The following is a 15,242-nucleotide window of genomic DNA, read 5'->3' as shown; positions in this document are numbered from 1 at the left end:
AGGAAATAACAACAAATAATCACTTTTTCCTCAATGGTCTGGATAATGATGTAGTTCTACTATATTGGTACTGTTGTTGTTACTGTTACTACTGCACTGGTTAGGCCACACCTCGAGTACTGTGTCCAGTTCTAGGCTGCTCAGTTTAGGAAGGATGTTGTCTTGCTGGAACGAGTCCAGAGAAGGGCAACAAAGCTGGGGAGGGGTTTGGAACACAAGCCCTATGAGGAGAGAATGAGGGGGCTGGGGTTGCTTAGCCTGGAGAGGAGGAGACTCAGGGATGACTTTATTGTTCTCTACAACTGCCTGAGGGGAAGTTGTATCCAGGTGGATGTTGGTCTCTTCTCCCAGGCAGCCAGTACCAGAACAAGAGGACACAGTCTCAAGCTGCACCAGGGGAGGTTTAGGCTGGATGTTAGGAAGAAGTTCTATGCAGAGAGAGCGATTGCCCATTGGAATGGGCTGCCCGGGGAGGTGGTGGAGTCACCATCATTGGAGGTGTTCAGGAGGAGACTTGATGGGGTGCTTGGTGCCATGGGTTAGTTGTTTAGGTGGGTTGGATTGATTGATGGGTTGGACAAGATGATCTTGAAGGTCTCTTCCAATCTGTTTTTTTATTATTATTATTATTATTATTATTATTATTATTATTATTATTATTATTACTACTGCTATGCTGATAGTCACCCACTGATGATAGTGCACTTAATCCATTACTTTTCTGTACATATCATTTTGGCTGCAGATGTATCTGTATCCTCTTCAACATCCTTATTGATGATCTGGCTGAGGGGATTGAGCCCATCATCAGCAAGTTTGCAGATGACACCAAGCTAAGAGCAGCTGTTGATCTATTAGAGGGTAGGAGAGCTCTACAGAGGGACCTCGACAGGCTGGACAGATGGGCAGAGTCCAACGGCATGAGATTTAACACATCTAAGTGTTCACGATCTAAGACTTCATGATCTCAAAAGTCTTTTCCAACCTGGTTAATTCTGTATTTGTTTCTCAGGACCTGTGTAATCGAGATGATAGAATTTACATTCTGTCTTTGGGCAGCTGATGTATGCTCAAGTTAAAAGCGGTAAGTGACTGAATAAATACAATGGTCAACATTATATCTTCTGAGAATCCCACCTGTAATACTGCGCACCTAAACTTGTCAGGCATTAGGATAGGATAGGATAGGATAGGATAGGATAGGATAGGATAGGATAGGATAGGATAGGATAGGATAGGATAGGATAGGATAGGATAGGATAGAATAAACCAGGTTGGAAAAGACCTCTGAGATCATCCAGTCTAACCTATCACCAAACACCATCTTATCAACTAAACCATGGCACCAAGCGCCCCATCCAGTCTCTTCCTAAACACCTCCAGTGATGGTGACTCCACCACCAACCTTGGCAGCCCATTCTAATGGCCAATCACTCTTTCTATGAAGAACTTCTTCCTAACATCTAGCCTAAACCTCCCCTCACATGCTGGGGGGGCAACCAGAGAGACAGAGGTTTTCACCATGACATTTCAGGCAGTCAGGTCACTTGCCATGGAAAGAGAAACAAAAGAGTAATTTTTTTTTCCTCCTGTTTTCAGGTAAATTGTGAAGCGATGGGGGTCTGAAAATCCAGTTACTAAGATCAAAAGAAATTTCTAATTCAGAAATCAGAGAACAAAGTAATTTTTCATCTATGAAGTATAAAAATCAAAATGGAGCTCTTGAAGCATCTCATAGCTCTCTCTAAAGCATTTAGTTAAATGGACAGAGCCTCCCTCTAGAGGCAAAGAAAGGCATCTATCACACGAATGGCTTTAATGTGTTGATAATTTAGATATTTACTTCTCTCTCAGGTATAGGAGCCCCACATTTCATCACCATTTACTTTCTATTCTAATTAAGGAGCAGAGATATAATTTGATTAAATTCTGGCACCATTAAGGTAGATTTTCTTGTAGCAAACAGTGTGAATATTGAGGTATAATTAGACTGGGATAGCCACCTCATATAGACCCATACTGAAGCCTGAGCTTATCTACAAGAAGTATTTCTTAGTCATCAACTTGAGAATGACCCAGCTCAAAGTCTTGTTTCAGATTAGTTCATAAATGTATCAGAAGAGTGGCTGGATTCATCAAGAGGTGACAAAACTAGGACTAGCTCGTGCCACACATATTTCACCAGTGGACCTATGCTGATTTCCACTTGCAAAGGTTATAGGCTAGCTGGAAAAGGGAAATCAAACTGACACATTTCAGCAACCTACTTCTCTTTTCCTCCTTGCACTGCTGCACTGTTGTTGGAAATTGAATGAGGGTTCCCACACCAGTCAAACCCAGCAAACCAAATGTTATCTGACTAAAAACATTGTCTTCAAGCACTATTATAAAATACACCAGAACTGAGATGAAAAGTGAACCTATCCTCAGCCATGAGAAAGATTCCCTCAGTAGAAGAAATATTTAAGCTTCCATTAAGATTGAAGTTCATTAAATTCCTGGATATGTTCTTTGAAGGAACATTACCATGATAGGTAAAAACTCCCTCTGCAGGTTAGCACAAATTGGTGGCACAGTACTTCATTATCCTTGTACTGGCTATCATGCCTGTGCTATTAAATAGGAAAACATTATGTAAGCTACTCAAAGTCCCTGGGTGACAAGTGACAAAACTAGTGAAAGAGGGGAGGGTTCAGAAGGCTGATTGAAAGCAGATCACAACTTGGTTTGAATATGTGGAGCTAGTACGTAACAGCAATACATTTCCTACTTAAAACATGTACTGATTGATCTAAAATGAAAAGAATATAATAAAAAAACCCAAACCAAATCAACCCAACCAAACAAGCAAAAAATACAAACCTCCCCACCAAAACAAATAAAAAAGCCCAACCAACAAGTCAAACAAACAACCCCCCCCAAATCACACTATTCTCTTCAAATCACACTATTTCTGGGTTGTTTTTTTTGGTCAGTGTAAATAATATTTTTCTCCCAAAGGCAGATAGAATATTGGTGATGAAATAATAACTGAGAACTATAATATAGTACAAGGGCTTCTCTCAATTAATTGCTGATTAAATCCCTCAACCTGTCAGTGAGTTCAGCAAAGATGTTGTGATTTTCCAGTGAATCTCTGCAAATCCCTTCTAGTCATGGAGATCCGCTCTAAGCCATGGAGATTCTCACTGTTCTCCAGAGATTTTACAGCCTTCAATAGTATCTCTGACATGAATAATAACATACTGAGGACCCAAAAGTTATGAAGTTGAAGAAAATAATCTCTTTTCCCTAGGTTGGAAATGGTGTTAGTACATTTCTTTTATCAGTGATTTCCTTTTTCACTCACTTGTGATCTAGTACACTCATTCATGACACCTCTAGATGGTCCTTGAACTTGCTTTGGAAAGTAGCTAATATCTTTACTTGGCAAATGCTTTTAAAATTCCTGTTAGGTCCATCATGGTTATTCTTACACGAAGTTCTGAAGAGCTTGACAATCTAGTCTGTTCTGCTTCTATGCCCATTAATTTTGGGGATGATTACATTTCTTCCGTCTTACTTAACAGCTTGCTTAAGATTGGAAGCACTGAGAGGAAAGCTGACTCACCGTGGAAAAGTTTTGACTCAAATTCTTTGTAAGAATATACTGAACTCAAGTTCAAACTTGTTTCTGAGAGGCTAGCTGATTTTTTGTATTTTTTTATGCCTATATTTCTGCAGATCTCATTTAAGGCACTGATAGTGATGGAATGAAAGAACCTAATTATTTCTTTACCTTACCAGGAAGAAGCGGGTACCTAAATTTCCAGATCAGAATCCATGCTTCCAAGCCCATTCTGCAGTTTGGGAGAAGTTTGTGAAAGATGGAAAGATGATAACAATGTTTAAGGAAATGTTTGTAAAATGTTTTAATACCTGAAATTCCATAATTATGATGCAGATTACTCTTTCCCTTCCTTTTGCAGGCTTACCTGTTAGTGTTCACATGTTTGCCATCTGTTTCCTCATCTCAGATCACCCTTCCACAGAAAACATGTCTGAGGAAAAAAAGTGTGCTAAGTAATATATTTTCTTTCCAAAGGCTTGACTTTATCCTCATCCTCTGCAGGGTCACATCCACGGTCCAGTTCTCTTGATCTAATTTCAGGGGAGACCTTATTGCTCTCTACAACTACATGAAGGGAGGCTGTAGACAGGTGGGGGTTGGTCTCTTCTCCCAGGCAACCAGCACCAGAACAAGAGGACACAATCTCAAGCTGTGCAGGGGAGGTTTAGACTGGATGTTAGGAAGAAATTCTTCATAAAGAGAGAGATTGCCCAATGGAATGGGCTGCCCCGGGAGGTGGTGGTGGCGTTGCCATCACTGGAGGTCTTTAGGAGATTTGATGGGGTGCTTGGTGCCACGGTTTAGTTAATTAGATTGTGTTGGATGATGGGTTGGATGAGATGATCTCCAAGGTCTCTTCCAACCTGGTTTATTCTATTCTAATTCCATCTTTACTTAATTACTCTTTAAATTGAGACTTGGTGGTAAAGCAAATGTTTGTGGACTCTCCCCCATCAGATCTTTGCAGTGACTCTGCTTTAGAGGGAAGCAGGATCTGATCTGTAACCTGTGGTTCTGGGACAGACCCATATAACTATACTTGTTCATTCCCTGTTCTTTTTTCCTTGCTGCCTAGTGTAACATCTGGTTACCCTTCATCTTCTCTGATATTTCTCATCTTGTTCTCTACCCTTCTGATAATTAGATCAGTGTTTTGGCTGTCATTTTCTTTAAGCTGTGTTGTGTCGGTTTTCTCAGCTGGTCTAACAGTTACTTTGCTGGCAGTGCTCAGTTCACATTTCTCTGAGCACTTTAAAACTTCAGAAAAGCAAAAAAAAAGAAAGATTTATAGAGTGTCATAGAAACTTCATAGCAGGTCTAGCAGGAAGCAATGCTGTAATGAACCACTATGGTGGTGCCCTCCTCCTTAAGATGAATATTGTGTGAGGCTGATCAGTGGTTCTACCAGACAACTTGCAGAAATAATCCTAATCTTCATGAGCTTTACTCTAAAGTTGGTAGGAAACTGATACATCAGTACTGACTGTTCCAAGATCATGAGAGCCAGTTTTGCTCTGTGAGGAGGGTTACCCTTTATATAATATCCTTTATGTAAGGGAACCAATGAAATGCAGAAGACATGTGACTGGGGAGTCAGGGGGTATAACCAGTCAGGACTGAGGTCTTCCTTCAGTCTGTGTGTTTGATTACAAAATGAAACAGATCCATCTGAGAGGAATTTTTTTTAGTAAGTATGAAGGGTCATATATTGTGAAGGAAATTTGAAGGGACAACATCAGAGAAGCAGAAGGATATTTTTAAGAATGCAAAAGATTCCATTAGTAACAGAGCAATAGCAGTCCAGGGTAAAACACAAGCTGGTAATTATATTTAATTTATGAACATACAATAAACAATTATGGTATGTATAGAATGTATGTGCATGTTCAATTATTTCTTTACAAGAAAATTATGCCAACACAGTCACTACATACAGTAGTGGCAAGATCATCCAACTTGGAAGATATAATCAGGATGGAAGAAATTGTTTTCCCTTGCTGAAGTTTTAGGGTCTCTGCAGCACCCAGAGTTTGAGGCTGAAGAAAGCCTTGATAACACCATGCTGATTTGCAGATGTCATGCACCCCAGTAATATATGCATTGTGATACTCTTTGAAAAATCCATGGCTCAAGGGCACATTTCACAACTCCTTGCTCTCAGTCACTCACACTATAAGCCTCTGACTTCAAAGGGACAACTGAAAGGAAATGTTTGGAGGTTAAAAAAAAAAGCCGGGGGGGGGGGGGGGGGGGGGGGGAGGGGAATGTGTGCTTGTCCCTTTTTTTCCTCCTCATGATATAACAGGCTTAAGATATTTTGGTATAACTGCTTCTCCATAGGTTATTTTTTCCCTTATTTTACAAAGACCACAGAAAGAAATTAGCAGCGAGGAAGAAAACAGCTGTGTGATCCCAGTCCAGATGCTGTCATCTTAAAGTGGGCTTTTCAAAGAGCAAGCAAGCAAAGAACTTTCTATCTCTAAGTCAGATCTTTGGGTTGAGCTGATATAATGTCCAATATAGTGACTTTAAGACTTTCTCATATTAGGACTTACAGTAGTGGCATACTTAACAGCATATACTGCTCCATGCTGCAAATTCAGTTATAAAGTAAATAGAATAGAATAGAATAAACCAGGTTGGAAGAGACCTTCAAGATCATCGTGTCCAACCTATCAACTAATACAACCCATCTAATCAACATGGCACCAAGAACCCTATCAAGTCTCCTCCTGAACACCTTCAATGATGGTGACCCCACCACCTCCCCAGGCAGCCCATTCTAATAGGAAATCACCCTCTCTGTATAGAACTTCTTCCTAACATCCAGCCTAAATCTCCCCTGTCACAGCCTGAGACTGTGTCCTCTTGTTCTGGTGCTGGCTGCCTGGGAGAAGAGACCAACATCCACCTGGATACAACATCCTTTAAGGCAGTTCTAGAGAGCAATAAGGTCACCCCTGAGTCTCCTCTTCTCCAGGCTAAGCAACCCCAGCTCCCTCAGCCTCTCCTCATAGAGCTTGTGCTCCAAACCCCTCCCCAGCTTTGTTGCCCTTCTCTGGACACGTTCCAGCAAGTCAACCTCCTTCCTAAACTGAGCAGCCCAGAACTGGACATGGTACTCAAGGTGTGGCCTAACCAGTGCAGCGTACAGGGGAAGAATCACCTCCCTGCTCCTGCATAAAAACCTCTGAGGGCTGATAGTGCCATTTCAGGCTGTGGGTAGCATCACTTACAGTGACTCTTTCTCTTGTGTCTGATTGTAAATGAGGTTCAGCTCTAAATTCAGTCCTTTAAACATGTTATCTGCAACATTAATGTTCTTCAGATATATGAAGTCCTGAATGGTTTACATGAAGTTTTTGAAGTGTATCTTTTGTAGGGCTGTGTGTGTAACTATAAGTAAAGTTGATTTACATTTAATTACTTCTTTAATAACTTAATTTGGATTTATTTATGTCTGATCACATTGAATGCTTACTGCACTGAATGACACTGAATAGTTAAAATGCAGACATTTGTTTGTAGAAGGATATAATGGCGGGATTTACCGTCAGGTTAATGTTTAACCTCTTAATCTTTCTAATGTTATGGTTGGAAAATGCCCTTTAAATTTAATTACCTGCTTCTTTACATTTGCTACTTCACAAATGAGCATTTTAAAATGTCAGTCATTTCTTTTTACAGAGATCTATAATAATTTCGTAGGCACTCACAATCATGCTGGTGATCCTAAGCAAATGCCACCCAACCCACTGTGGCACTGACAGCATAATTTATTCTCCTCTTAACTGTCTGCGGTTTTCATACCTCAGATGGTGTAATTCAAGGGATGGTGTACTTTCTCCTTTACCCCACCATATATTAGAAGCCTGGCAAATCTTAATAGATTAAATTAAGACCCTTTTAGCAATGTAGATAGTAAAAAAATCTCAGTAACTAATTTGGAATGGGTGGCATTGTCCTGAGAAGTAACTTATTCCAGAAAAGAGTCTAAATTATTAATATAATTTGACAATTAGAAAAGAAATCTTAGGAAGTATCTTAGTAAGGATTCTACATAAGATGCAAACAATGTTAGTGCATTATCCATCCTTTGATATCAATTTCTCAAATGTTTAAAAGAGCAGGCAACAAGTTTTTGTTTTCACTGAGGGTACTGTGGGAGTCTGCTGGTTTTCCAAACTGTCCTTGTGCCAGTCAGGTGCCACAGAAAATTGAAAATAGTGGAGTTTTAACTATGTGATAATGATGGAGCCTGTAGAAACAGGTGGCATGGAAATATTTATCAACAGTGTCCAATTGCATCCAATGCTCTGCCTCATAATCTCAGCTACCACCATCTGGGCTCACCACTGTCTTCAGCTCGGTGGTCAATGGAGAACGACGGCACAATCAAGTAAATAAAAATAACTAACTGAATACCTTCCCACTTGGGGGATCAAGAACTCTACTGAGACAGAAAGGAAAGTGATGAGTTGCACAGCTTCATTTCCACCAGTGATATTGCTTATGTTTCTAATACACGACACAAGATATAACTCAATTATTCACACAGGCTGGAAACTGGCAAGGGACAAAATAAAGTGTGGAAGAACACAGGAAAATTCCTTACGTATATTTCACATGGAATATTAATTCTTGCTGTCATGCAAGAATTGCTTACCTTGCTCCAAGGTAGGTATTGCACCTGCATAATCCACTTAGATCAAAGGTAATACATTTGAATTGCATCATCTGTGCAAAGATGATCAAGCATCCAAAAGATGGCATTTCCAAACAACATAATTATCTCTGTAAATAAGACAAGTGTCTTTTCTAGCTACTCCTGCTGGGTCTTCTGGTTTACTTAATACATAGCCTATCCTTCTGCACAATTTGTTTATAACAACATAGTAACACACTTCATACTTATTTTCAACTACATACTAAAAGAGCTGAACTCTTACACTTTTTCGGGCAGAATCTCTTCTTACTGCCTTGTAGCCTTCATGGACAACGGTGGTTTGTTGCTTTACATCAATGGACTCGTTTAGCAATACAAATACTGAGAAACTGATGCAATTTACCTTGAACCAAACAGAGCCACTATGCCTTAAACTCATGTGCAAATACACATGGACTTCAAACACAAACAGAAATCTGAGTTTCAGGCATTCTAGAAAATTTGCCACGAACCTGCTGCATGTATTGATTAGGGAATAAGTGTGTTCATACCAGGCAAATCATAAAAGCATAACAAAGGTATATCAAGAGATGTCTTGTTCTCCACAAGAGCTGCAAGAATACTTTTTTTTTTTTTTCAAAGCAAAAGTAAGTTTAATCACAGCCGGAAAGCGTCCTTTACCTATATGTTGAGTACTTTCATTTGTACAGTTTCAGTTAATTATTACTAGTATTGGGTAACAGTTACTCTCCAAGATTTCCCTCACTTCTGATTTTCACTGCGGCAAACAGTGATCCATCTCAGTGTCAGGTATCTCTAGCATCTGATCTTTCACAGAGCAGGAAAATTCTCCTGTAAGTTGTATATCTGATCTTACTCAGGTCAGCTGATATCATCTTAATTCAGTATTGCTTTCTCCTGTTAAATGAAGGGAGTTGAACATTTTCCTTTATTCTTCCCTCTTACAGCCTGGATGCTGGTGCTTTATTTCTGTTGTAGTGTCTTGGTTGTTTTGTCCTATCTTCATTCAAGGACATGTTTTAGCAGCAGCAGCAACCGACAGCAACTCCAGAAAAGACAAAATGTGGTTAAGGCTCATTGCTATCCATGTAATTATTTTTTCCTGATTCCTTAAAAGGAATCTATTCTACAAGAGATAGAAAATCAAAATCCCATAATGCCTGAAAAGCATAATCTTTCTTTGTCTTTGTTTCTATGCACAGAGCACATATTTATGTCCTATTGTAATTTTGTTATTTCCCATCCTTTTTGTTCTTTACTGATATATTTCTTGATATAGTTGATTTGCATTACACATTTTCCTATTTATCTCTCTTCTTGTCATGGTGAACACAAGGGTTTTGAACAGAAGTGGGAACATTAGACAAAGAAATAACATAGGCTAGTCAACAAATGCACAGATAATATTTGCTTGTGTTGGCTTAGCTTCATGTGCTCTGCTAACGTGCTATTCTTGTGCAATTTTGTATTCTTAAGAATGAATGAAATATCAGCCTGCTCATGAAAACAGCAGCCACAGGGAGGATAATACAGAATTTTTATGAAGTGAGTTAAGAAGTTACACACATCAGCTTTGGCAGTAGAAGCTTGACTTGGAGAGCGCTGAGACCAGGAGTCTACAATATAGGCTACATTACTCATCCAAACTCCAATTTCAGAGTCTGAAATTCCATGGCAAATTGCTCTGAAAAAAATCAATAGCTCAAAAGCCCTGTGTATGCCAATGACAAAACTTCCATCACTTTTGGTAAACTCTAAAAATAACACAAACCCAAAACCAAAAAGACCAACAAAACAAATAAAAACCCCCAAACAAAACCAGCCAACCATCTAAAACCCAAAACAAAACCCAACCCAACCAACACCCCCCCCATAAAAAAAAAAAACACACCACACCCCCCAAAAAACCCAAACAAACAAACGACAAACCAAAACACCCAACAAAATACTCCCCCCATAAACCCCAAACAAACCCCCATACCAGAACTGGGGACTAGTCCCATTTCATTGTTTTATTAGATTCAGATTTATATTCCTCTGTTCCCTGCTGTAAACTGTCCTGGAATCATGCTTGCTATTCTTCTTTTAGGAAAGAAGACTGTCTTCAGTACCTGTTTATATACATTCAGACTGCCCGGAGAAGGAAAGAGACTGCTTTCTCTTTCCTCCCCTTAGCACAGGGTCGTGCAAAAGTACCTAGGGCTATAACTGTTGTCAAGCTGTTGGTGCACATTATTCTTTTGTGAAACAAATCTGCAAAGTACAACATTGGGTTCAGGACTGAAGTGTAATGGACTTCTAAGTATCACAGAACCATAGATTTAATTGTTTGCAGACTTCTTTTTCATTTGTGTTTACTGGACAGTGCTCTGCCCCTCCTCCGCCCACCTCCCCCCCCCCCCCCCTTTCAGACACCCACTGCATTTCACGCAACACATTTTGGTTATGACCAGATGAATCTCTACATATATAACCATCTACAGTTCACAAACTAATGTGGAATCCTTAACTGTTAAAAGCACTTTGCAAATGACAGAGACTAGTAATAGCATTGTAACACAGCACAGTAGTATTGCTCTGAACAGTAAGCAGTAAGTAGTAACAGTAAGTAGTATTGTTCTGAACAATAAGCAGCAGATTGAGTAATAAAATCCCATTTTTTGGCCATTCTTCTATTCTTTGGAGAAGATGTGGATAACAGACATTTCTTTATAAACTGGAAATTAGAAGTGGAAATAAATGCAGGGAGAAGAGCTTCAATGGTTCAATGAGATGGTGTGGGATGAGATGGGATGGGGGAAGTCCTGTTGAAGATGAGGTCTTTGTACTTAGAATCATAGAATTGTTTTGGTTGGAAAAGACATTTAAGACCATTAAGTCCGACTATTATGTAAGTACCAAGTCTGGTGCTAAACCACATTCAACATCTACATGTTTTTTAAACACCTCCAGGGATGGGGATTCAACCACCTCCATGGGGAGCCTATTTAAGTGTTTTAAGGACTTTCAGTGAAGATATTTCTTCTACTATCCAATCTAAGCCTCCCTTGGTGCACCTTGAGGCTATTTTCTCTCATCTTACCACTTGTTACTAAGGAGAAGAGACCAACAGCCACCTCACTTCATTTTTTCAGGTACTTCAAATGGAAGGATGGAAAATAAATTATATGACTGCCATGGACAAGGTTGTGTTGGTTTTTATTTTTTCTCTAAATAAAACAAAAGAGATCTAAATCATCACCATTTAAACTCAAGTCTTGTCATTGACTGAATAAGACAAAATAGTAAATAAATATCAGCAAACCAAATTGAATTCCCCTGCAGTGCACTCTCACCTCCTAAAAAATAAAAACTGTTCCCTGTAGTAGAAACATCAGCACTAGATTCAGACTTTTCTTTAGCTCCTCTATGCCACTCCTGTGGTGTAAGGTAATGGAAAAGATTCCAAGCTACTAAATATTTTTCCCCTGCTGGAAAATCTCTGGGTGGCTTAGACCCGACATTTAAAACCATTTCAAAATGCGAATAACTTCAAGATACCACAGGTGGCCCCATCTAATGGTTTAACACAAAAGGCACTAATTAAAGTGCTTTCCATGTGAAGGGAAAGGCAAAAGGCTATGCTATATATATGTTTCCCTCAACAAAAAGGATCAATGGAGACTACAGGAAACTTCTAAGAGAACAGTTGGATGGAAGATTGGTTCTTTCAGTTAAGTTGCTGAACTCATACAGAGTGACAGGCATGATTCACAATTGCCAGGGAAAAATGCACTCTGCCCGCAAGACTCAGACTAAGAATCACCCTTGAGAGAGAAGTAGTGTTTGCCTTCTGCCTTGATTCGCCACAGGACTCCACTATTACCACCGTGATTGTAGTGTCTGTCATCCAATGGGCAATGGTTTTGGTTATCTCATCACAACCACAACACTGTCTTCTCAAATGCATGCCTCAGCTCATATCAGTAAAAGGTCTTTAAAACACAGGTGAGTCAGGCCCCATGTTTGCTCTTCACCCTGATTTTTCTTGTCCTTCCACAAGGTCACACACATGTTGGAATTAAGAAAATGAGAAGATTCTTTACTCTTTACTGTCTTTCAAACAAGTGCTATCTTACACCAGCTAGAGAAATTACTGGGTTTGCAGTCCCTAGCAGACCCACAGAACACTAGGGAACAGGATCACACAGAGGTAAGCCTTTCCATCTCTATTACGTGTTGTGAATCTTTTCCCTCCCCTCTAAGTTTCTTTTGCCAGCAACAGACAGCTACCCATTTCTAGTCCAAAGCAAATAGGCCTTGAAGGAGCAGATGTTTCCTCTCTGAGTGTAGTAGTCTTGATGTGAATGTAGCCTACAATGATGATTTGGTTTAGATTAATTTTCCAGTGGTAAGGCTCAGCACAGAAACATCAAGATTAACCACATACAGTTCAACCACAAAGGCTTGCAGGAAAGTAACCAACCTCATTGTATTATCATTTCAGCTATTAACATGGTGGTGTTGATTTTTGCCCATCATTAAAGAGGATGAGGACATACAGATTCAGTCTATGTGAAGAATAGTCCAAAAATTGCATACCCATAATTAGTTCATCTCTAATTACAACACAGTCAGATTAACATTATCATGTTTGGCTGTCCTAATAACATCAGACATATACTTTACCAAATACTTCAAAATGAAAGAACTTGGTGGATGTGTCAAGGCAGGACCATTACAGTAGAAGTGATGGTGATACTGCATATAGTGACACATCACTTGGAAGAAATAAAGGTTTTGCTGTAATAAACAATCATTTATATTAAACTTGTCTGGAATCAGTGCCCATCTTTGAAAAATTATGGCACACATCCTTGACCTCAAAGGCACCTCAGGTACCCAAGTATTATGGGTTATAGCAGTCTGTTTCTTCATGTCAATCCTCTGTCTGTCCATTTTGTCTCTTTCCCCTGGTCCCAGTTTGTCTTACAACTCAGAGCTGAAAGATCCACAGGGCATGGGTGATCTCTTGTTCACATTTGAGCAATGCCAGGCACAACAGGTCTTCAAGGCAGAGCTAGTGTATAACTGACATACCACAGCTCAAGGTACAAGAGATACACACAGGTTTGTTCACTTCTTCGCTTGCTTGTTTGTTTTCAGGCGTGGCATGCAGTGAAATGGGCAAAGAGTGAGTTTATTTTTAGCTCTGTGCTTCTCTGTTTTTACACAGAGCCTGCACTTTCTGGGAAGTGGTGGGATTTTGGGGCACATCACTGTTGGCAGCATTTCCATGTACACACAGAGCTTTTGCTAAAGGAGAGCAAGAACAATACTTCAAGATAAAGGAGTAGGTAGAGTCTGAGAAAGGAGTAAGAGAAGATAAGAGGATTAGTTTAATGCAGAGTGAAAACCTGGATCAAAGCCTTGAAATGACACCATAAATTTTGTGTGAGCCTGGCAGAACTGGCCCAAGACTGATAATAACAGTAAGTGATTTGTGCTTATCATTCCCCTCGTCCTCCATCTTTATGTGCTGGAGGTAAGTTAGCCCTTATTCCATATTACTGTATTCAGTGAAATAGTAAATAATCAAGTGTTGAGCTCCAGCTGTAATAAAAAGAACTGGCAAGAACCTGACAGGTTTTCAGTATTTTCCCTAAAAACAGCAAGAAGTACTAGAACCCAAACACACTCAACTACCATCGCTTTCTTTATTAAACTACTCTGGAAACAGATAATCTCTTCAATCTTTATATATTATTGCCTCACTTGCCTTGAAATGGGAGCTATTGGCACTTTGATAAATGGACTGTAAAGCTGCTGTTATTCACTGTAGCTTCCTGTACACTCCTGTATCTTCAGCCAATATGCAGCTGTGTAACTGCAGCAATTTAATTCCCAGTGAACCATTGCAAGCAGAATTCAGCCTACTGCAGAGGGAGTCACTGGGAGGTGGTGTCTCTCCTCTTTTAGGGCAAAATTAGTCCAGTGGTGTTTGTGTCTAACACACTGGAGTGCTTGCTGCTAAATGCATTGTGTTGGGCACAAGGTGATCAATCTGCTGGAAGACAGAGACTTAGCAAGCCCTAATTTTAAGGATGAACTTCCATCATGTCCCAGAACCATAGTCTAACATCTCTTAGCTTTTCTATGTCTTAGGTTCTTGCCTGCTTTGGCATTTTTGTAAGTCCTTTTAAATTACTATCTATGTCTTGATTTGCATGAATAAGTTAATAATACTTGGCTTCAAGTGTGAAAATAATCCCAGTCAGCCCCATGGAATCTGTGTAAAGTATAGGATCTCTAAAAGCACAAGCTGGGAGTATTCTGGGACATTTTCACCTAGTCAAAAAGTAGTGGGGAATATTAGAGGAAAGATTCTATGGTGGGGGGAGTCCTCCTTTCCCTAACTGCATTCTGAGTGAGGAATATTGCCACATAAATGTTTCATTAACTGCAGTTTCTTTTTAGTGTCTTAATTCATATTTAAACTGTGGATCTAACACCCAATATTAGCATCTGCCTTTTTCTGAATAATGAGGAAAGATTACTTGTGTGTATTTGCAGACTTAGACTAGTTAATTATTAAAGTTTCATACTGAGGAGCTATTTGAATATTGTTGTAATGACAAAGAATGAAAAACCCAGGCAATGTTTTAATCCCTGTTGACAGCACATCTTAGGTGCTGTTTTAGGAGGTCAGGCCGTGAGTCATCCAGGAGATACTCTATCTCATTGCTTCCTGCAGTTTTCATGAGTGCTTCATAAGATATCTAAGGAGAACAAGGTTTTAAATATTTTCTGTGTTATTGTGTATTCACAGGTAATTCTGTATGGTATGTGGATGTTTTAAAACAGTTACTTAATGCTTTTACATTGTGTTTTCAGCCCTTGTCGAAATTGCTAACACAGTCTTACATTTTAGTGAAGAGTTTTGAGCAGCAAGGATCTGAGAATAGA

At 39.5% G+C, this 15,242-nt stretch overlaps 1 protein-coding gene across 3 annotated transcripts in view; it reads right to left on the bottom strand.

Annotated features, from left to right (window-relative positions):
* The window catches only part of CHRM2 (cholinergic receptor muscarinic 2), a 93,842-nt gene that overhangs the window by 14,068 nt on the left and 64,532 nt on the right, over nt 1–15,242 (bottom strand). Inside the window, exons 1-2 of one of the 3 annotated variants that reach the window (XM_068142164.1) lie at nt 8,277–8,324; nt 3,975–4,040 (exon numbers count right to left, since the gene is read on the bottom strand). The exons of 1 other annotated variant lie outside the window; for it this stretch is intronic. The gene's annotated coding sequence lies outside the window, so the exon portion shown is untranslated. Of the gene's footprint in view, nt 1–3,974; nt 4,041–8,276; nt 8,325–8,559; nt 8,623–15,242 lie in introns of those variants that run through there. One more of the 3 variants, XM_068142163.1, reaches the window with a different exon arrangement.

Source organism: Melanerpes formicivorus, unplaced genomic scaffold (genome assembly GCF_026170545.1).
Source record: "Melanerpes formicivorus ecotype bairdi unplaced genomic scaffold, bMelFor1.0.p_v2 SCAF_8, whole genome shotgun sequence".
In the NCBI taxonomy this organism is placed as follows: Eukaryota; Metazoa; Chordata; class Aves; order Piciformes; family Picidae; genus Melanerpes; species Melanerpes formicivorus.
Note: the sequence above shows the minus strand (reverse complement) of the source record. Positions and strands in the feature narration are given on the sequence as shown.